Source organism: Phoca vitulina, unplaced genomic scaffold (genome assembly GCF_004348235.1).
Source record: "Phoca vitulina isolate PV1807 unplaced genomic scaffold, GSC_HSeal_1.0 scaffold3, whole genome shotgun sequence".
Lineage (NCBI taxonomy): Eukaryota > Metazoa > Chordata > Mammalia > Carnivora > Phocidae > Phoca > Phoca vitulina.
The window spans coordinates 64,701,429-64,723,576 of NW_022589706.1; the positions used below are offsets into that span (position 1 = coordinate 64,701,429).

At 38.4% G+C, this 22,148-nt stretch overlaps 1 pseudogene; it reads left to right on the forward strand.

The window, feature by feature from the left end:
- Positions 1–19,477, forward strand: part of LOC116630274 — a 125,330-nt pseudogene extending 105,853 nt beyond the window's left edge.
- The last annotated feature ends 2,671 nt before the right edge of the window (positions 19,478–22,148 follow it).

Genomic DNA, 22,148 nt, shown 5'->3' on the forward strand with positions numbered 1-22,148 from the left:
CAGCTGTGTCCAAGATAGGAGCCAAAGTGAAGATATGAGTGAGAAATAAACTTTTGTTGCAGTAAACCCTGAGATTTGGGAGTTTTGTTATCACAGCATGATTTAAGTTAAGCTGACTGAAACACTTAGCCACATTCAAATATAAAAACTGTATATATATACATATGTACATATGTATATATGTAAATGTGTGTGTATATATATACACATATGTAAAGGATACCATAAGCTAAAGATTAGGTATCAATGTTTTCAATGTATATAACCAACAAAGAAATTAGTATTATGGAAAACATAAAGAATATCTACAAATCAATAAGAAAAAAAACAACTCAAGGGGAAAATGGGCAAAGAATATGAATAGCTATCTTGCAAAAATAAAAAACTAAGTGGTCTATAAATATACTAAAATAAACCCAACCCAACCTCATGAAAAAAAGAGATCTATATATATGTACCTACCTATAGCAATTAACTTTGGGGAGAAAGGAAATGAGATAAGTTGTGAGGGTTCACTGTATCTGTAATATGTATTTTTTTAACTGTTTTTAAAACAAATTTGGTAAAAAAAAAAGTTGACATTTGTTAAATCAGGTGGTGAATAGTAACAATGTTGAGTTTTACTGAAGCCTGTGATCCTGGAAAACAGTGAAGGTTGAAGAAATCTCCCCACCCACACTTTCGTGTTCAGGGAAAATGGCTTACTGCAAAGAACCACTGGTCTCCATGTATACAGATAAGACTCTCAGATGCCACCTTGTTTATCTTAGATATGGCCAGATACAGATCTTCCAAATTGCCATTCTTTGCGTCATAAATGCTTAGCTGAACTGCTTGTCCCAACTGAACAGTGAGAACATGCATGTTGATCAAACTGAAGTTAAGCCTCTCTCCTAGTCCCAGGTCCCTGAACTTCAGCTAGCAGATAACTCTTTCTTCACACACCCTCCTCAGAACAGACTAGCCTCAGGGTAGAATGTTCTCTAATCTACTATGCAGTTTTGCTAGTCTTTCATCCCACTTCCCCACACCTTTCTACAAAACAAAGTCCCTTACTAACTCTTGAGATGCCTGCAGATCTTATGGTCAAAACATTCTATTGCAATAGTTCCTTTCCCTATCTTGCAATAATCCTCTTACATAAAGCCTCTCCTTACTAATTTTGGATTTGTTTTTTATTTGACAGTCCAGATACATGTACTTTTTTTTGCATTTTGAATATTTCATGATACAAAGTAGATTTCTGGAGAACTTTTTGTATTTTGAATATTTCATCATACAAAATAGATTTTGAAAAACCCCTGTTAAATAGAAAAAATAGTTGACTAAAAAGTTGAAACAATTATTTTTCAAAATGTCTTGACAAAAACAGCAACAGCAGGTGTAGGATTAAGAATTCCTGATTGACCACACTTGTCAGGGAACTCTTATGAAATACCAATGAAGGAAGAGAGAATGTTAAATCTGGGGAAGAAAAGATTCAGAGAACAGAGCACTCGTCTTCTGATATATGAAGGGTTGTTATGTGGAAAATGGAATAGGAAGTTCCTGTGTGTTGCCATTAAGTAGAACTGTGATTTAAAAAAAAAAACAGTAGATGTGTGATTGGTAAACAAAAGTTTTAGGAAGACTTCAGCACAATCTAATAAAGAACTGTCTAACAGAGATGTTCAAAGGTGGAATGGGTTACCTTGCAATTCATGAGCACTTCACCAGTGCCAGTGTCCAGACATGATCTGTATGAACGCTTAGAACACAAGTATTGAATGGTTGTTGGAACCATGTAACCAGACAGCTTCTGGATCCTATGATTCTGTCCACTGGACAGAGAACACCTGAGTGAACTTTATTTTAAGAACCAGGCCATCACTTATTGCCAAGATTTTCCAATTGCCAATAATTTCCAGTCTCATTAAACTCAGGTAGCAGAAAGAAGGGAACAGATACCTTCCATAAGGAGATATATGCTTTAAGAATTTTTTTTAAAAGAGGAGAAGGAGGGTGCCTGTGTGGCTCAGTCATTAAGCACCTGCCCTGAGCTCAGGTCATGATCCCAGGGTCCTGGGATAGAGCCCCGCATCGGGCTCCCTGCTCAGCGGGAAGCCTGCTTCTCCCTCTCCCACTCCCCCTGCTTGTGTTCCGTCTCTCTCTGTCAAGTAAATAAATAAAATCTTTAAAAAATAAATAAATAAATAAATAAATAAAAGAGGAGAAGGAGCAAAATCAAAACAATCAATAAGCAAAAGAAATCATTTTTTTAAAGATTTATTGATTTATTTAAGACAGAGAGAGAGAGACAGAGACAGAGACAGAGAGAGACAGAGAGGCAGAGGGAGAGGGAGAAGCAGATTCCCCACAGAGCTGGGAGCCCAGTGTGGGGCTCGATCCCAGGACCTGGAGATCATGACCTGAGCCGAAGGCAGACACTTAACCATCTGAGCCACCCAGGTGCCCCAAAAGAAATCATTCTTTCATCAGAATGCGCACATAGAAAGAAACAAAAATAATCCTTAACTCCCAAACACCAGATATAGCTATGCTTCTGTCTTTAATAGTACTGCATCCATCTTAAAGCTTTTGTAAGACTAAGAAAACTGTAAAAAAAAAACATGAACTCTCCACCAAATTATGTGATGACTGAATGTTAGATAGGGCAATGAGAGGCTTTTTCTGAAAAAGTCATAACAGGAAATTGAATGACTGTATCAATCAATCCAACATAATCTAGACAATACAAGGTTCTGGAATAGCAAAAGAAAATGATATCTGATTTAAGAGTTAAGCAACTCTTTTAGACAAAGAAAAAAAAACTGTTTTGCAGATTTTTCTGTCAATTACTTTCATATTCCAGCCTCCATGACCATGAAAGCCACAAAAGGGGTATAATTATATTTCACAGAAGCTGTTCTTATTTTAAATCTACCCCTAATATAAAGCAGCCAACAGAGGAAATTATATTTAATAAGACATCTGGCTTCTAAATGAAGATGCATCCTATTTTTATTCTAAAACAATTTTAATTTGGTTTGTAATTGAAATACAAAATTGATGTCATTTGGAGTTTCCTGTCCCAGAGAATTATATTTACAAAGAAAATATCAGAATATTTTCATGGTGCAAGATTATGCTTTTATGACAAGTCTGAATAGATATTTTGACATTAACATCTAGGAGAATTTAACTTCTTTTTATTCATGAGATTATGTTTGCTTTCACTAAAATGAATAACATAGGATATTTGCTTTATCTTTTGATGTCTTTTTATTTTAATATTTATCTATTTCCTAATCTTTTTAATCTATTTGTTTTCTCCAAAGTTAATGTTTTTACTTATACCTCCTTCTGTTAAATAAAATTTCTTCACCTGTTTGCACTTCATCCCCCCTATTTTTCTCCTCCTTTCCTTTTCTATCTGTCTCTTGTTCCTTCTTTATTCTATCTTTGCAGCCAAAAGGATTCATAACTGTGTGGTACCAAGGGAAAGAACTAAATGTTAGTGAAACAAGTTACTTTGCATACAGAAAATCCTCCTTTAAGGAAAGACCAAAAGAGATTAAAAAAAAAAATTATCATAGAAGATAGTTAAAAGGTGAAGTGAAAAAATAATAAAAAGAATGCCAAAATAAACCAAAGTGAAAGTCAGGTTACTCAAAATCTAGCAAATAAGATTAGTGACTATTACATTTACCAAAACAAAGCAAGTTTTAAGTTCTATTTTTACTAAAATACTTACTGATGCTAATTAAAAATTAAAATATTTAGTGCTTACAGTACAGATGAAATGAAAATTTGATACTATGGGGAAATTATCATTAAGAAAAAGTTATTTCAGGGCGACTGGGGGGCTCAGATGATTAGGCGTCTGCCTCGGGCTCAGGTCATGATCCCAGGGTCCTGGGATCAAGTCCTGCATCAGGCTCCCTGCTTCTTCGGGAGCGTGCTTCTCCCTCTGCCTCTCTCTCTCTCTGTCTGTCTCTCATGAATAGGTAGATAAAATCTTTAAAAAAAAAAGAAAAAGTTATTTCATAAGTGTCCAACTGATCTATTCTTAGAAAATAAGAAATTAACCCATGAAAACTGAATCTAGTGAAAGCCTATACCCAAAGCAATCTCTTCTCAAAATAACTGGCCTCTTAATGTCTTCTTCAAATTATACATAGTTATTCCTGAGTTTAACTGAAAAACAAAAATACATTTATAATTTAAAATAAAGTTGATTATATGAAAAAGGTTGTTCCCCCAAAATATAAGACATTTTCCCACATCATTCTTGTTATCATATATGCCATAATACAAATTTCGTGAAGATCCAATAGAGTATATTTGTTAGCATGCTGAAATGCAGCTGGCTCAATTAAAATGCCTGAATGATGCTTTTTGCCTGCAGCAGAAATTGTTATAAAATTACCACAATGCATCTGCTATATTTTTAATTTTTTTTTAACAAAGATGAACCCAGGTGATTTCTGGATAACTCTCTAATATGAATCAAGAAGGATAATTGTAGAAACTAAAAATGTAAATAAAATATGTGGAACTCAGAGTAATTCAAGAATTTTGCCTTTGAATGAAATTAGTCAATTGCTTTTCAAGAGTTTAGGGATTTTGTGGTAGTTATTGAGAACATTTCATAGCAACATCCAACAGAAATAAACCAATTATCATAATAAACAATGTCATAATAAACTTACTGTATGTATCAAATCGAGTACAGGAAAATCAAATTAAGTTCAGGAAGACTCAAAATTGAGTACAGGAAGCTGAAGTGCATTATATATCAAATTCTAATTTCAGCTGTTTTTAATCTTTAAATTGATGAACGTTCCAAGTTAAAGAGGTTTCCTTTTTAGAAAAATAGAACTCTGAGAAGTATACAAACTTATCTTGATAATAGTTTACTTTAGTTCGTTTAAATACTTTTTTCCAGTAGGCTAATATTATGTCTTCTACAGTCTTATTTTCCCACAATGTTTTTAATCTAATAAAAACAACTCTAAATGGTATTTATGGATCTTGTTAAGAAACCTTCAAATACAATGGCTTAACAGGTTTATTCAATTATCCATTTGTGACCATCTGCGAGGAGTGGTTTGGCATTTATACAATGAGGTAAAAAAAAAATTAGAGACTACAAAGAACAGATAAAGTTGCAGACTGGAATACAAGGTTAAATTCAGAAATGTGTAAAACATTATATACATAACTACATAGGGAGAAAATATTCCCTGGCATTTTTCAGAGGAAATAATGTCATTTCTGATTCACTTATATTTGGCAATGGAAATACTGTTTCTTTAGATGTTCTGTCTAGGACCTATGAAAACTTTGAAGTCTTTCTAAAATGTTTTGCTTAGAAATAGTGGCCTTAACATCAGGGAAATCCAAATCAAAACCTCAATGAGATACCACCTCACACAGTCAGAATGGCTAAAATTAACAAGTCAGGAAATGACAGATGTTGGCGGGGATGCGGAGAAAGGGGAACCCTCCTACACTGCTGGTGGGAATGCAAGCTGGTGCAACCACTCGGGAAAACAGTATGGAAGTTCCTCAAAAAGTCGAAAATAGAGCTACCATACGATCCAGCAATTGCACTACTGGGTATTTACCCCAAAGATACAAATGTAGGGATCTGAAGGGGTACGTGCACCCCGATTTTATAGCAGCAATGTCCACAATAGCCAAACTGTGGAAAGAGCCAAGATGTCCATCAACATATGAATGGATAAAGAAGATGTGGTATATATATACAATGGAATATTATGCAGCCATCAAAAGGAATGAGATCTTGCCATTTGCAACGACGTGGATGGAACTGGAGGGTGTTATGCTGAGCGAAATAAGTCAATCAGAGAAAGGCATGTATCATATGACCTCACTGATATGAGGAATTCTTAATCTCAGGAAACAAACTGAGGGTTGCTGGAGTGGGGGATGGGTGGGAGGGATGGGGTGGCTGGGTGATAGACATTGGGGAGGGTATGTGCTATGGTGAGCGCTGTGAATTGTGCAAGACTGTTGAATCACAGATCTGTACCTCTGAAACAAATAATGCAATATATGTTAAGAAAAAAAAAAAAGAAGAAGATAGCAGGAGGGGAAGAATGAAGGGGGGATATCGGAGGGGGAGACAAACCATGAGAGACGATGGACTCTGAAAAACAAACTGAGGGTTCTAGAGGGGAGGCGGGTGGGAGGATGGGTTAGCCTGGTGATGGGTATTAAAGAGGGCACGTTCTGCATGGATCACTGGGTGTTATGCACAAACAATGAATCATGGAACACTACATCAAAAACTAATGATGTAATGTATGGTGATTAACATAACAATAAAAATTTTTTAAAAAAGAAATAGTGGCCTTAAAATATGTTGAAACCACAAGAATTGTATTTCTATCTGGAAGGAGTCAAACTGCCCATATTTCAACAGATACCTCATAACAGCCATGTAGATGTTACCTTAGAACAACAGAATTGAGTTTTACAAAAAGAGGAAATGACTTTTACAAAAACTGTGTAAGGTTTCTTAATTGTCAAGAATTCTACTCAAACTGAATACATATAGAGAGGTTTTTTTATTTAAAAAGAAAAAACTATCAGAAGTATTTCAAAGGACTCAAAGGCGTAAAGTACAGTCAGACTTCCATAGCTGAGTCTTAGAAATTGGAATGAGATCAGAAAATAGTCTTTCTTCCTCCACTCCCAGCCTAGTTTCTGCTCCTTCACTCTCATGACCCAAACACAGCCATGCCTCCCAGCCCTAGCAAATTTATCAACTCATCTGCATTTCTGTGTCCAAATTACAAACCCTCATTAGAGAGAATCTAAACTGGTTCAATCGAGGCAATGCTCTGGTTCTCCCTGTTCTGATGTCTGCCCCTGGCCCACTAGCTGAGGTCAGTGAGGGACAGGGATTTGTAATATATCTATAACTGCCAGCACTACCCTTTCCCTCTAGAAAGGAAAAACTCCCAGAGAAGTGAGGTAATTTGGGCAACCAGTAATGCTATCTTCCAGAGATAAATGCTATTAACAATTCAGTCTGGGTGCGCCTGGGTGGCTCAATTGGTTGAGCGTCTGACTCTTAACTTTGGCTCAGGTCATGATCTCAGGATCCTGGGATCATGCCCAGCGTGAGGCTCTATGCTCTGCACAGAGTCTGCTGTCCCTCTCCCTCTGCTCCTCTCCCAGCTCATGCTCTCTTTCTCTACCTCTAAAATAAATCGATACAATCTTAAAAACAAAAAACAATTCAGTCCGGTCCTAGATGTTTCTATATTCAGTCTGGTCCTAGATGTTTCTATATGTGCCTTGTTATTCATAAATGGGATCATGCACTACATACTATTTTGCAATCTTTTTAACTTTACAGTGTATCTTGTATTTATTTCCACCAGGAATTTTTGATATATCATTGACACACAGTTATTTGTTAGAGCTGAATGAAGTAGCTATAAACCTACATTGACTATTTTTCTGGTTAACATGGAAAGTTTTAAAGGTTCTTAGAGGGCAGTCTGTAGCAGAGATTAAACAGTGTTAACATAGCTTGCATATACATTAATCAAGACCTCCCGAGACCAAATCCACAATGTTACAATTAATATACTGTTTTGAAAAACAAAGCATTTAATTTACGTATTATTATATAATGAAATGAAACCCAAGTGAAATAAATTGGAGTTATTATGAATGAGAACTCAGCAGTTGTCCTTCAAAAACATCGATATGTCCAAACATGATTCAGCAAGTTCCATTACCTATTGTCTGCACCAGAATACACTGAAAATATTTCTTGCACCAAATATCATACTGACCATGAAAATATGTCTCTTCTACCTTCATCATCACCCTTGACCATCTCACCCCACTACACCCCAGTTTAATTCACAAAACTACTAAGTGTGCCAAGGACAAAGTATTGACTAATACAGTACCTGACACAAAGTGAGCATTCCAAAGAAGCTTGAGTGAACACATAAATGAAGTTATAAATAAATGACTGAACACATTGTGACAGCTCTTCAGGAGTCTTCTGTAAATACCCCCCTTCCACCCTGGTACAAGATGGAAGAAAACGAACATTTGAAAATAAAGGTGATAAAACTTGGGAGCCAATCCAATCACCATAATCCCTTCCCAAATTCAACTGGTCAAACACAGCTTTGAAGCTACAGAATTGTTACTATGAAAGTTGTTAAAGTGGGGGAGTAGAAACCTTTCCCACTGTTATTCCCACCTCTATACTTCTACAACTTGCAACCATCATTCCTCTTGTTTACCCCCTACTTAGTCTCCATTAAAAATATTTGGTGAGGTTCTTGTCTATTATTTGAGTGTTGACCCCAGCTGTGACACATAATAAACCTTCCGGATGTTTCTCTCCCAGAGTGAGTTAAGTGCTTAAGGAGACTTATTTGTTCTCAAGGCTGAGCAACCACTTAAGTCCATTACAATGGAAAGAGCGGTTTAAAGGCAAGTATGAACTGCTAGAAACAGATGCCTAAGATAACAGAGTTGTCTTAACAATTTTAAGAGGGCAAAAAATTCAAATTAGCCCCATGAAACCATCTGTTGAAAACCACCAACCTGACAAGTTCACCTCTGGACGGCTTGATTCTCTACGTTTTTGGCACTTTTGAGTTATTTTCTTTAGTAATTCTACATGAAAAGCCACAGAAAAGAACAAGAGTAATGAAAGAGAAAGGGGAAATACTGCAGTTTATTAGAAATCAAACTTCTCCAAAAATTTAAAATTTATTTCACAATACAATTAAGTGTAATATTTCAGGGAGAGGATTCATTCTAAGTGATGTAATGCTGGCCTTGTTTATTCACAAAAATTCTGACTAGCTTAAAAATAAATTATAACGAGTATTAAGGAGGGCACTTGTGATGAGCTCTGGGTGTTATTTTTAAGTGCTGAATCACTAAATTCTACACCTGAAACTAATATTACACTGTATGTTAACTAGAATTTAAATAAAAACTTGGAAAAAGGGGGGCGCCTGGGTGGCTCAGTTGGTTAAATTTTGCCTTCGGCTCAGGTCATGATCCCAGGTCCTGGAATAGAGTCCTGTTTCGCGCTCCCTGCTTAGCAGGGAGTCTGCTTCTCCTTCTGCTCCTCACCCTGCTCTCATGCTCTCTCTCTCTCAAATAACTAAATAAATAAAATATTTTTTAAAAATTAAAAACTTGGAAAGAGGGAAAAAATTTTAAATAAATTATAAAATAGACATTATTTTTGCTGAATTTTACACTCCTTCCTAATAGACTTACAGGGAGATAGGACAGATGGATATTGTTTTGTAACTCTTAAATTCTCTCCTGTGCCTAACATAGTGGTATGTGATTGTGAATTGTTAAGCTGAAATTTTATGATACCCAAAGCTTAGTGCTACTAAGATTTCATTTCAAACAACAGACCAAGAAAATAAATCCTACTTGCAGAAGACAATGCTATATTAAATCAACGTCCAGGAAAAAAAAAAAAAAAAAAAGATTGATGAATCACTGACCTCTACCTCTGAAACCAATAATACATCATATGTTAATTAATTTTAAATAAAAATTTTTTTAAAAAGTCAACATCCTAAATACTACACTCCTCTTTTCCTTTACTTTTTTTACCCTCATTTCTACTTATTGAGAGCAAGAGAGGGTGACAGAGAGAGGGAGAGACAGAGAGAAAGCTCCTGCCATCGTAAAAGACCATGCTTTATTCTAACAATGAGAAACTATTACCTATTGACTCTCCTCTTTCAATAAGCACTGTTTTGACAAAATGATCTGAAGCATCTACAAATTACAAAGCACTAACTCAGTTAACTTTGGGACTAAATCATAGCAGACTTTTTAACTCCTTACCATTAAATCTGCTCATCCTGCCAAAATGTGTTGTTGAAATTTCACATATGGAGCCCAAGAGAATAAGGTACAGTGTTCTAGCACTCTTGGTTATGTCTGGGATAACAGCCTAATGAAAGATGGAAGTATGAAAACTAAAATAAAACAAATTCTTGCCACCTAACAGAGATTTGAGTTTATTCAATTTCTTGTTCACCTGATACTTTTCACATTTTTTGTGGCGGGTATGACATGTTCAGCTTTCCAAAGAGCTACTTCTTGGATTCGGATAGTGCAAGAAAGAATTCTAGCTGTTACAGCAGGGGTTAAAATGTGCACATGCCTGCAGCAATTCACTCTCTGACTAAGCTGTCAAAACATTTAAATTGTGTCCCTGTCGGTCCTCCCTTCCTCCTCCACCCTCTCCCTGCAGGGGCTCCCAGCACTGAATCTTTGTCAAAAGAGAAGACACAGTCAGATTAGGAAACTACACACTTCTAAAAGATTGCCACATTTTTGGGTTGCTTGTCATGTTTATTTCTTTATGTCATTTTTGTATAATCCTTGCTGATTCTTTTTAGTTTGATTTAGTGGAAATGTCCATATTTTAGGTTAGTTAACAACTTAACAAAAGACATTACGTTTGGTTAGTGATTGTGCTTAAAAAAAAATTCAAATAACTGGAGACTGTCACTGTCTCTGAACCATGAGGAAAATAAGCACTTTGCAGAATCACTTTATAAGTACTTCCAACTGGTAAGTGAGAATGTAGAATAAACTGTAGCAGAGAGACTTCACTAAACATGTTGTTGAAATACTTAAATGTGTACAGGGGAACAAAGAGTAACACAAAGAATGCTGAGCCACAAAACATCACCTTAAAATTATAAATAATTAAATAAATACTATTAAAATAGAATATATTATATAATAAACACATCATGCAAAAATTATTAAAATGTTAGAAAATATTTATTATTAAGCACCTGCCAAGAACTAGGCTCTACTATGCCTCTGATTATTGCATTTAGTCTTCACATATCTGGCATTCACTGAGTGCCTACACCGTGCTAAGTCCTGGAATACCAAATGAAAGACACAATCTTTGTCCCTCCAGTAGCTCACAGTCTAGGGAGGGGAAAATGACCAATAAACAGTTGTGAAATGAGGTCCCATGGACCTATGCACACTTACAAAGGAATCTAAGAAAGGACGTCCAGCCATGATTGGAGGAGTTGGAGATATTCACCAAATACCCGCTTTGTAAAAAAAAAAAAAAAAAAAAAAAAGGTGGAGGGGGTGAGAGGTGGGGAATCCCAGCCTTAAAGAATGAGAGCCAGAAGATAAAAGGCTTGGGTGGGAACTAGAGAAAGAAGGAAGCTTTTTCAGGCCAAGGAAGCAGCACTACAAAGGCAGAGGATTAGGAGAAAGCAATGCACATTTGGGGGAACTGCAAGTGATTATCATTAAAGCTCAGGCTGGAAAATGAGGGGAGGAGGCATTAATGCAAGACTTGGTGTGCCATGCTAAAGAGTGTGGGCTTTTCCCTGGAGGCAGAGGGAGAACAACGTGATTTTTAAGCAGAGTAGCTAAGTAACTGTATTTTTAATCTAGAAATAATGATAATCATAGATATCCTTTACTGAGTGCTCTTGTGTGCCATTCATTTTATACTACTCATTCTTTTTTTTTTAAGTAGGCTCCACACCCAATGTGGAGCTTGAACTCACAACCCTAAGATCAACAGTCACATGCTCTACGGACAGATCCAGCCAGGCGCCCCTGTTATTCATTCTTATTTAACTCTCTTTACCATGTTATAAGTAGGTATTATATCCTCATTTTATAGATAACTGATGCTCAGAAACTTTAAGGAACTTGCCCAAGTTTATCTAGCAGCTAAGGAAAGAGGCTAAATTTCACAATGTTCTCACTTTCCCACCCTAGCTCTCAAAATAACTATTGTCATGTGGTTAGAAGCAGGTGTTTTGGAAACCAACTGACTGGGCTTGAATTCCCTGCCACTTTACTTTCTCTGTGACTGTACAGCTTGTGCCTCATTTCATCATCCATAAAATGGGTATAATAAAATCCACCCAAAGATAAATGAAGATAAATAAGGTGGTGCACAAAGCAGTTAGCACAAAGCCTAGCCCATAATGTAATGCTAACCGTCAGTAGAGTATGGTACTAGACTAGCCGCTGTGCTTAAGTATGTTTTATACATCCACGTAAATCTTTATAAGAACCAGACAAGGTGGGCATTATCTTCATTTTATAGATAAAAAAAAACAAAAAAAAACTGAAACTTAGTTAAATTCAGTCACTTGCAAAAAAGTCACATAACTAAATGGCACAGCTGATTCTGCCCTAAAGCCTATACTTTTTTTCATAATGCAGAATATAGTGTACCAGAAACAGTCTCTTGTGCACTATACAGGATAAATTAAAGAGATAAGATAGGAGGCAGGGGGTAGAATATTTAAGAGGCTTTTGTATAAATCTAAGAGAAATATGTCAAGAGTCTGAATTAAGTTAGTGGTTATGTGGAGTAAAATAAGTCAGTTAAGAGATATCGACCAGATTAAATGAGTAAGACTGGGGTGGCAGATTGAATGTTGAGAAGTAAGGGAGAGAGCTAAGGAGGGCTTTCTGGTTTTTGGTTTGGGTCACTGGGCAGATGATAGCCCTGAGATAAAAAGCAGAATGGGAAAATTGGAATTGGAAATGTCTTGGATAATTTTTATTGACTGAATGAACAAATAAATAATTTCAATTTGGAATATATTAAGTTCACTTACATTCAAACATCTAAAAAAGATAAACAGTAGTCTAGCAAATACTGGACAGAATTCTGTACTAAAGAAAAAGGGAATATAAATAGTCTAAATCACTACATGTGTAAATGGCATTTCTAGAGAGATTAAAATAAAAACAGAAGAGGATCAATGATAGAAATTTGGAATTAAGGAAGAACCTTTTTTCCACTAGACTCAAATTAATATGTGGAGGAATTCCACTTGAGTAGTGTTCTTGGCCTATTTCTCCACTTGTTACATCCTACAGGGTGAGCTGTAGGGAAGGAACTGAGGACGTAGCCTCTTTCTCTCTCTTTGACTATCAGCCTCTCTTCAGGTCATTCATTGTCCCCGCTCCCCAATGTCTCAAACTGTGACTAAGAGAGGGGGTTCAATTCTACTGTTAAGTATTTCATAGCCCATTGTAAATACCCATTCAAAGACACATTTTATAATTAGATTTATCAGCAATGAAGGTGGGTCTTTATCTCCATGTGTTTTATTCCTCAACTGATTTTAAATTTAGGAGATGAAGAAAGAAGTGCTGTTTGTGGACTCTCTAAAACCCACATAGCTGGGAAACCCAAAACTAAAGCAGCAAGAAAAAGAAAAGGAGTCCATGAGGAAGGAAAAGAATGTACAGTAAGAAATATAGGAAGAAAACCAGGAGAGAATATTGTTACCAAAATCAAAGGAGGAAGAACCTTTTTTTTTTTTTTAAGATTTTATTTATTTATTTGACAGAGAGAGATAGTGAGAGCAGGAACACAAGCAGGGGGAGTGGGAGAGGGAGAAGCAGGTTTCCCGCTGAGCAGGGAGCCCGCTGCGGGGCTTGATCCCAGGACCCTGAGATCATGACCTGAGCCGAAGACAGATGCTTAACAACTGAGCCACCCAGGTGCCCCAAAAGGAGGAAGAATCTTAAACAAAAAAGTGGAATGGCCAATAGTGTCAAGTGCTATGAAGAAGTCAGGGAGTATAAGATCCAAAACTAGTCTACTAGACCTGGTCATTGAGAACAGGTTCAAGGGAATGACAGAAACAGAAATATCATAATATACAGAATATAGTAGATAGGTTACAGTGATGGTCCCAATTTTTTATGCTTCCTTATATTCCTGCCCTCTAGTAGGGCCCCCTCCCCAAACTGATAGTTGGCCTGGCCATGTGACTTGCTTTGCCCATTGCGACATTAGGAAATATGAAGTAAGCAGAGGCTTCAAAAAGTGCTTTCATGTTTCAGCTTTCCATCTTGAACCCTTCCCAACACAGGAACATTGCCAGGTTAGCTGTCTAGAAGGATGTGAAACACTCCTTGTGGAGTCAAGTTGACTGCCCCAGCCAAGGCCATCCTAGACTAGCTAGCCCTCAGGCAACGCAAAAGCTGACCACCAACACTTGAGCAAGCTCAGTCAAGATCAGCCAAATCCAACCACCCATAGCCTCATGAGGAATAATAAATGCTTGCCACCTCAAGCTACTAAATTTTGTCATGGTTTATTAATAGTAACAGCTAACCAGTATAGAGTAAGGTACAAACAAGCAAGCTATAGTAGGTTGTTGTAACAACCTTATCTCAGAAACTCAACCAGCCTAATTATCTTGTTTTTATTTCTGAGTCTCTTTAATTTCTTATATTTATAATACAACTCCCCCAAACCAGTCCCTCCTCATAAATCATCATAGACTGCTTTCTAGTTTCTCAAGCCAGCATTTCTTCCCCCTATTTCAGATTCTGACTATGTACAATCCTTTGACTTTTTTCAACCTAGACTAAAAAGGACATTTACAGTCTGGACCCTATCTCTGCCGCCACCCAAACTCTTCACTAGAAGATTACATCAGAATATAAAAAACAAAAATCAAAAGAAAACAACAGCTCTTCAACAGAGGTAATAGGGAAAATAGAGAGGACACAGATATGTTTGGTCCTGAGGGGGAAAGAGGAGGGGGACTGGGTAGACAGCATCAAACTTACTAGCATATGGGATGATTAGTATCTAGCTTCTGGGAAAATTCATTCATAGAAGGAGGTAATAGAGCAAGTTGCTCAAGGAAAATGGGCCAGGTCTGAAATAACGTTTGAGCAGCAGCAGTAGAAAGAGAATTGCCCAGAAACACAGAAACATCAGTAAGTGGGCTACTGCTACTGGAGATGATGAATCTACAGTAGAACAATCCACATATAGGTGTGACTTACAGCAACATTGCCCTATAGGTGGTGAACTAACACCCTGATGCAGTTGGGAAAAGTGAACAGTGCAGGACTGTTGGCAAAGTATTTGATGGTACTGGTGCAAATCCTGAAATGATAGTCCTTAGAGTGTTTTGTTTCCTTGCCAGGAATCATCATTCCCCTATTACACCACCTCCCTGTCTCATCCTTTCTTCCTCTTCTTCCAGTTAACTCTTAGCATTCTATTAGATCCCAGCATAAATATCATTTTACTGGAGATACCTTCCCTGAACACACCAAATAGGCTAATCCTCTTCTCTTATACTTTCTTTAAAAAAAAAAAAAAAAAAAGATTTGATTTATTTGAGAGAGAGAGAGAGAGTGAGCATGAGTGGGGCGGGGGGGCAGAGGGAGAAGCAGACTCCCTGCTGAGCAGGGAGCTGACGTGGGCTTGGGCTCACTCTTGCTCTCTCTCTCACAAAAATAACTAAATAAATAATCTTAAAAAAAAAAAAAGATTCATTCAAACAAGAATTATGTATGGATACAAAATCCAGGAGGAAGTTTGATAAGAAGCAGGATATATGCATAGCCCCAAAGTATTTCCCCACAGATTATTTAGTGGTTGAAAGAGGGAAATAGTAAATATACAGTGGAGAAACCAGAAAACACTTTGATTAGGTGATCAAATTAACATCACCAATAAGGGGAAGGCAAACATTGTACGCCACCAGTTGTGGTACCCTAAGAAGGACACATTGCTGATGTCATATGCATCTAGGGACTCATGATCTGAATCCAGTCATCAGGCAACACCAGACAAACCCAAAGTAATGAACTTTCTATAAAGTAACTGTCTTGCATTCTTTGAAAATATCAGTATCATCAAAGATAAAGAAAAACTGAGGAAATCTTTCATAATTGGATACTAAAGAAATAAGGCAACAAATTGCAATATGTGATCCTGAACTGAATCCCATATTGGAAGGGAAAAAGTGCTGTAAGAGACATTATGAGGGCAACTGAAAAATTGGATTATGAACTGTAGACTGGATAAAAATACTGTTTCAATGTTAAATTTCCTGAATTTGACAACTGTACTATGGTAATGTAAGAGAATACAATTATTCTTAGGAAATACATAATAAAGTACTAAGAGGTCAAAGGGAATGACATTACAACCTACTCACAAATGGTTTATAAAAATAAATTTAAATGACATATATTTGGAAAGAATGAGAGACAATATAATAAAGCAAACATGACAAAGTGTTCAAAATGGCTAAATCTGGATAAAGAGTATCTGGGAGCCTTCTATTATTATTTCAACCTTTTCATATGTTTGAAAGAATTTCAAAATAAAACTTAAAATCAAACAAAGGTACCACTCTGGTGGGGGATATTGATAATAGGAAGGCTTTGCCTCTGTGAGGGCAAGGGGCACATGGGAAATCTCTGTAGTTTCTCCCCAGTTATGCTGTGAACCGAAAACTGCTCTAAAAAAATACTCAATCTTAATTTTAAAAACATCAATGAACAAACACAAAAGACAAGAGAAGGACAGGAGTTCTGGGTGATGTAAAGTCCAAGACTTAATTTTAAGGTAGATTGCTCAATAGCCTAAGTGACAGATATCATTGTCCTCACTTTACTGAGAGGAAATTGGTATTCAAAGGCCTCAAGATCTGATGCTACCTAGCAAAGAGGAGATACGGCGCAGGTAAGGAGAAAATGAGCCAAGTTCTTCCCTCGGCTCCACTTGCCATCCTAATTCACTCCCTCGATAGATGAGCTCACTGTAGGAAAAGCAGCTCCCTCACACCATTTCACCACCTCCTCCCACATCTGAAATGATGCTCTGCTCAGATCACTAATTGTCTCATTAAGGTTCCTGCACGCACAATTCTGTAATATTGGCCACATACATTGTCCTTTTATTTTATTGACATAGCTGAAGAAAAAGAAACCATAGTAAGATGTCTACTCCTAGCACAATTTTCCCTAACAATAAGGGAAACGATACCTTTTCATCAATGTTTGGTTTCAGCTTTAATAAGTGTGGCTTCTGGTTTTCTCAAGCTCCTTTCATACAATTTTATGAATTGGGTAATACCCTGTAACCCAATTTTCCTAATAGGAGGGTAATACTAGATCTAGATTATTGGACTGAGTTGAAATACTATCTAGCTAAGTCTTGTGCAACATATAAAACTTTTTACAGGGCACGTGGGTGGCTCAGTTGGTTGAGCGTCTGTCTTCGTCTTGGGTCATGATCTCGGGGTCCTGGGATGGAGCTCCCTGCTCATTGGGCAGTCTGTTTCTCCCTCTGCCCCACCCCCTCAACCCCACTCATGCTCTTTCTCTCTATCTCAAATTAATAAATAAAATCTTAAGAAAAAAACCAAAAAACTATTCTTGCAATACATATCCCCTAATCACCCACACTTCTTTCCTATACTAGCTTTCCCCTTTCCCAGTAATTTCTGGTGTTAACTTTAGTTTCTGAGTCTCCCACATTTCTTTTTACTACACAGTGGCACTCAGACCAAGTTAGGGGCAGTCCCAAGAAGAGCTGTGAAGTGGACAAAGATTATCTTTACTGCCCTCCTTTCCCCCTCTTACACTCCTGCAGTCTACACTCAGCCTAGAATCCTGTAGTAGATGGCAAAAAATGGCATCAAATCCTTCCCCTCCCTGTAGCATTGTAGATCCTCCCATCAAAAGAGAGATTCTCTTTCCCTACCCTTTGAATCTGAGTTGGGCCACATGACCTGCCAAATGGGACAGCAGCAAACACGAGGTACAGCAGAGGCTTGAAGTGCTTGTACTTGTTCTCTTGCTGCACCTGGAAACCTGAAACCACCATTTCACAGGCCTGTTGTAACCTGCTAGAGGATAAGAGGCCATTGGAGGAGAAGCAAGGTACCCTAGCCCACAGCCAGCCAACTACCAGACACGTAGGCGAGGCCATCTGGCACCAGCCAACCCCCAGCTGACCTACCAACTTATCTAGAAGCAACTAGAAACCATGGACTCATGAATAAGCCCATCTAAGACCAACAAGAAAACCACCAAGCTGATTCCTTACCGTAACCATCCCATACCTTTGTGTTTTAAGCCACTAAGCCTTGAGGTAGTTGTTTATGCAGCAAAAGATAATTAATATAGACTTAAATACCTCCAAGTAGGTATTACTCTCACCCTGCCCTCCTGGTTACCCATCTTTATCCCACTGTCACCCACTACCCACCCAACAGCTGATCTTTTCTCCACCATCAAAACTCATTTTTTCCACGTTTTTACAACCTCAAAATCCTTGATTAAGCTGATAAACTAATACGAATTAATTCATTTATAAGTATGAAATAATCCTAATTAGTGTAATTAGAGTGTAATAAACAAGACAACATACATACACACCGAGTCCCCAAAAAAGGCCCCAAAATAAACCTCCCATTTCTTCTATCATTCTCCTGTGCAACATTCTGACTAATACCAGAAAGGAAAGGATTTCTCCTTCCAAAGCAGCAACTTGAGAATTCATGGGCTTACCTCTTTTTTCTCCTTCCAAGAAATAAAAGTTAATTTTTATTATTTCCAGTAGAGATATACCCAAGTTATGAAATCATGGCTCTAACTTCTTATCTCCTTCCCTCTCATCAAATTTGAATGGTTTCCAAATGAGTTGATTAACCTTTCTCTACCAAAATCGACATATCTTGAGTAATTTCCAACTTACTCTCTGAACAGTTAAGCCCTTCAAATGCCCTTTTCTTGTTCCTCTGTCATAGTCAAACCCTCTACCTCCAATGTCAAGGTTTAACAAAACTCTCAAATAACAAGGCAGGTCTGATTTACATACTCCCAATATATTAGCAAGTCACGAAACATTCATTTAACCTACAAAACTTCCCTCCTGAGTAGTCTACCATTGTTCTTTCCTAACTACATTTTTATAATAAACAGCACATCTGCCTCTTCTTAAAACACATCCATTCATTTAGAAAACACTCAGTACTTGCCTTACAGAGAACCTCCTTTCTCCTGGTCTCATGATTCCATCCCGAAACAATAATACTCCTGGCCTCCCTCCCCATCTCCTCACTTACTCATCCCAAGGGAAAGAAAGTAAGTGTATATTATTGTGGGCTTTGGGAGAAAGAACTAAGCAAACTTGAGCCTCAGTTTTCATATCTGCCAGTGTAGGGAGGGCATGTCTTAGTTGACTCTCTACTATGTTATAAGCATACTCTGTCTTCTTCTCTGCACTGAGAGCATCTCTCCTGTCACAGCCCCTCATCCCCTGAAAATGTGAGCTGTCTGGCTGCAGTGGTGCTAAAACCACCAGAGACACTGACAGATGAGAGCCTCAGCAACTTAGCAGCCCCACGTCCCCTGACCTCACTTATTCCTAGTTGCAGCTTCTAAACCAGCGCCATTTCAAGGGACATCAACACAGCAACCAAGTTCACTGGGGCTGGGTGGCTGGCTCTGGGGCTGGAATTGGGACTGTGTTTGGGAGCCTCATCATTGGTTAGGCCAGGAATCCCTCTCTGAAGCAACAGCTCTTCTCCTATGCCATTCTGGGCTTTGCCTCTTGGAGGCCATGGGGCTCTTTTGTCTGCTGGTGGCCTTTCTCATACTCTTCACCAGGTGAAGGAGCCGTCTCCACTTCTCATAGCTCTTTCTCCCATGTCTCGTCTGCCCTGTATGTTCCTTTTCACATACCTCCCCAGGCAGCCTGGGGAAAGTGGTTGGCTCAGGGTTTGACAGAGGGAAGACGAATACTGTATTAATGGGGGCGGGGGGGGGGGGGGAGATTAAGCATAGTAGGCCAGGTTCTGCCCCTACAGAGAGAATCCTACTATTTTGAAGGGTTAAGTCCAATTAATGAGAGATTATATAAAAACAAAAAACCAAAATAAATATCTTCCTGTTTTGATCCCCAGACCACCTGCTGAAAGGACAAACAGGGACTAGAAACTAGGCCAGCTTCTCGCATACGAAGTCAGCTCTTTGGCACATTTCTTCCAACTTTTCCACCCAGAGGCAGTCCCTCTTTACAATCATCTTCCAGGAGTGGGTGTTTTCTTCTAATTCTTATGCCCAAAGGAAGAGGAAGATGCTTTTTTCTAATCTGAACAATGACAGTTGATGTGCTAGCAGCAGCCTGTTGATTTTCAGCTATCTGAGTCCTCTATCTCTTACTTGATTCCCAGCTTAAGAAGGAAAGCAGTGTGTCACTTATTTAGCTCCTAAAATTCCAACACTACTATGCACCAGAAATTATGAGAGACGTTAGGGGGGCAAAGATGAGTAAGACAGAGTCCCTGACTTCAAAATGCTGTCTAGCTAAATTCCCTAGGTCCTCAAAATCACTGTTTGTTTTTTGGTTAGTTTGTTTTTGTATAGAGAGAAAGACAAAGATTGCTCTCTAGAAATATCTACACTCTTGGCTCCCCTCTCAGAGTCCTGAAGGCTCTTCCAGGCATGGGTGGAATCATGCGGGCCAGGGGTTAGTATAGGGCACAGTGATTATTAGGATGATGGCACCGTGACTGGTGAAAACAGACACAAACATAGGATTCAAGTTCCTTAAAAGTAGGTGAACAACAAAGTTTACTTTACATATTGACAGCTACACATGGCAGGAAAGACAGTGGCACAACCAAAGTGAAGGGCATATGCACCTGCCCAACCCACGTGGTTGATGATAGCAAAGTAGTTGCTCAGGGTAAGATTCTGCTGGTCCCTCTGAAAGTTCCCTCTTGTCATTGCCGTGGAGCTTTGTTATATCCTCCCAAGCCCACCCCCAAGTTCTAGAGACTCTGATTATGAATCTGCCTGCCCACCAGGGTTACCGCAATGCCGGTTTACAGAAGGCTGGGTGAATGAAAAGTCAGTGTCCCAATATAGTGTCTCCCAGCAGCCCAGCTCAGGGCTGCCTAGGCCTACCCCTGCAATCAGTCCCGACCCCATAAGCAAAGGGATGAGAAAAGCTGGGAGATGGGCAGGGTACTAAGGCCAAAAATGACAGGAAAGCTGAGGTAGCCAGAGGCAACTTTCAAAGGGGAGTCGAATCCCAGAATCCGACCAGATAAAAGGGAGCCCAAACTACAATCTGGGAACAAATGAATGAGGAAAGGGAAATACCAGAAAGAAGAGAATCTTGAGCAACTACCCAGAATATGTAAAGACTACACAGAGAGCTTTTTAAGCTTGCTTTTTTATGCAAATACGTTGCTCTAGTATAAGGGGTTAAGATCAAGTGGACAAATAATAACTTATTCTGACATCCCTCATAGATAACACTCCTTTTTAAACTGCAGTTTTCAGGTGCTTTCATCTTAGAAGTAAGAGGTATTATAAGTATATTTCCTGAACCAAAAGCAAAACATGATTATATAGTCTGTCCACATTGTTTAAAAAATCAAGCCACCTTGGAAAATTTGACCTCCAAGAGTAATTTTAAAGAGAGAGAGCACATACCTTTATTCAACACCTACCATATTCTCAGCATTTTGTTAAGCACTTTGCACTAAGTATCTCATTAAATCATTACACAAAGATAAAAGAAAAAATTATTGTCACTTTCCAAATAAGAAAACTGAGGCCTACTGAAATTAAGTGACTTGCCAAAGTCATGTGCATGGTGGTATCAGAAGCTGAACTTGTGAAGTCTGGCTCCAAAGCCTACACACTGAACCACCACCACTTCACCACAGAGCTAACAAGGGTAGAGGAAAATTTTTATTTGGCAAAGGGGAGAAGGACGAGTATTCTGCCCACAGAGGATGCCCAGGAATCAGATACTAATCTAAGGAAGAGAAGGGGAGAAGGGAAAGAGTTGGCCACAGCTCCTGATGTTAAAAATGCTACTTTGTAGGGGCGCCTGGGTGGCTCACATGATTAAGTATCTGCCTTCGGTCAGGTCATGATCTCAGGGTGTTGGGATTGAGTCCTGCATCAGGCTCCGTACCCAGCAGGGCGTCTGCTTCTCCCTCTCCCTCTGCCTTTCCGCCTACTTGTGTTCTCTCCGTCTCTCCCTCTCTCTCAAATGAATAAATAAAAGCTTTTTAAGGGCGCCTGGGTGGCTCAGTCATTAAGCATCTGCCCTCGGCTCAGGTCACGATCCCAGATCGTGGGATGGAGCCCCACATCGGGCTCCCTTCTCTGCGGGAAGCCTGCTTCTCCCTCTCTCACTGTCCCTGCTTGTGTTCCCTCTCTTGCTGTCTCTTTCTGTGAAATAAATAAAATCTTAAAAAAAAAAAAACTTTTTAAAAAAAATTGCTGAGTCATATGGCAATTCTTTAAAAAAAAAAAATGCT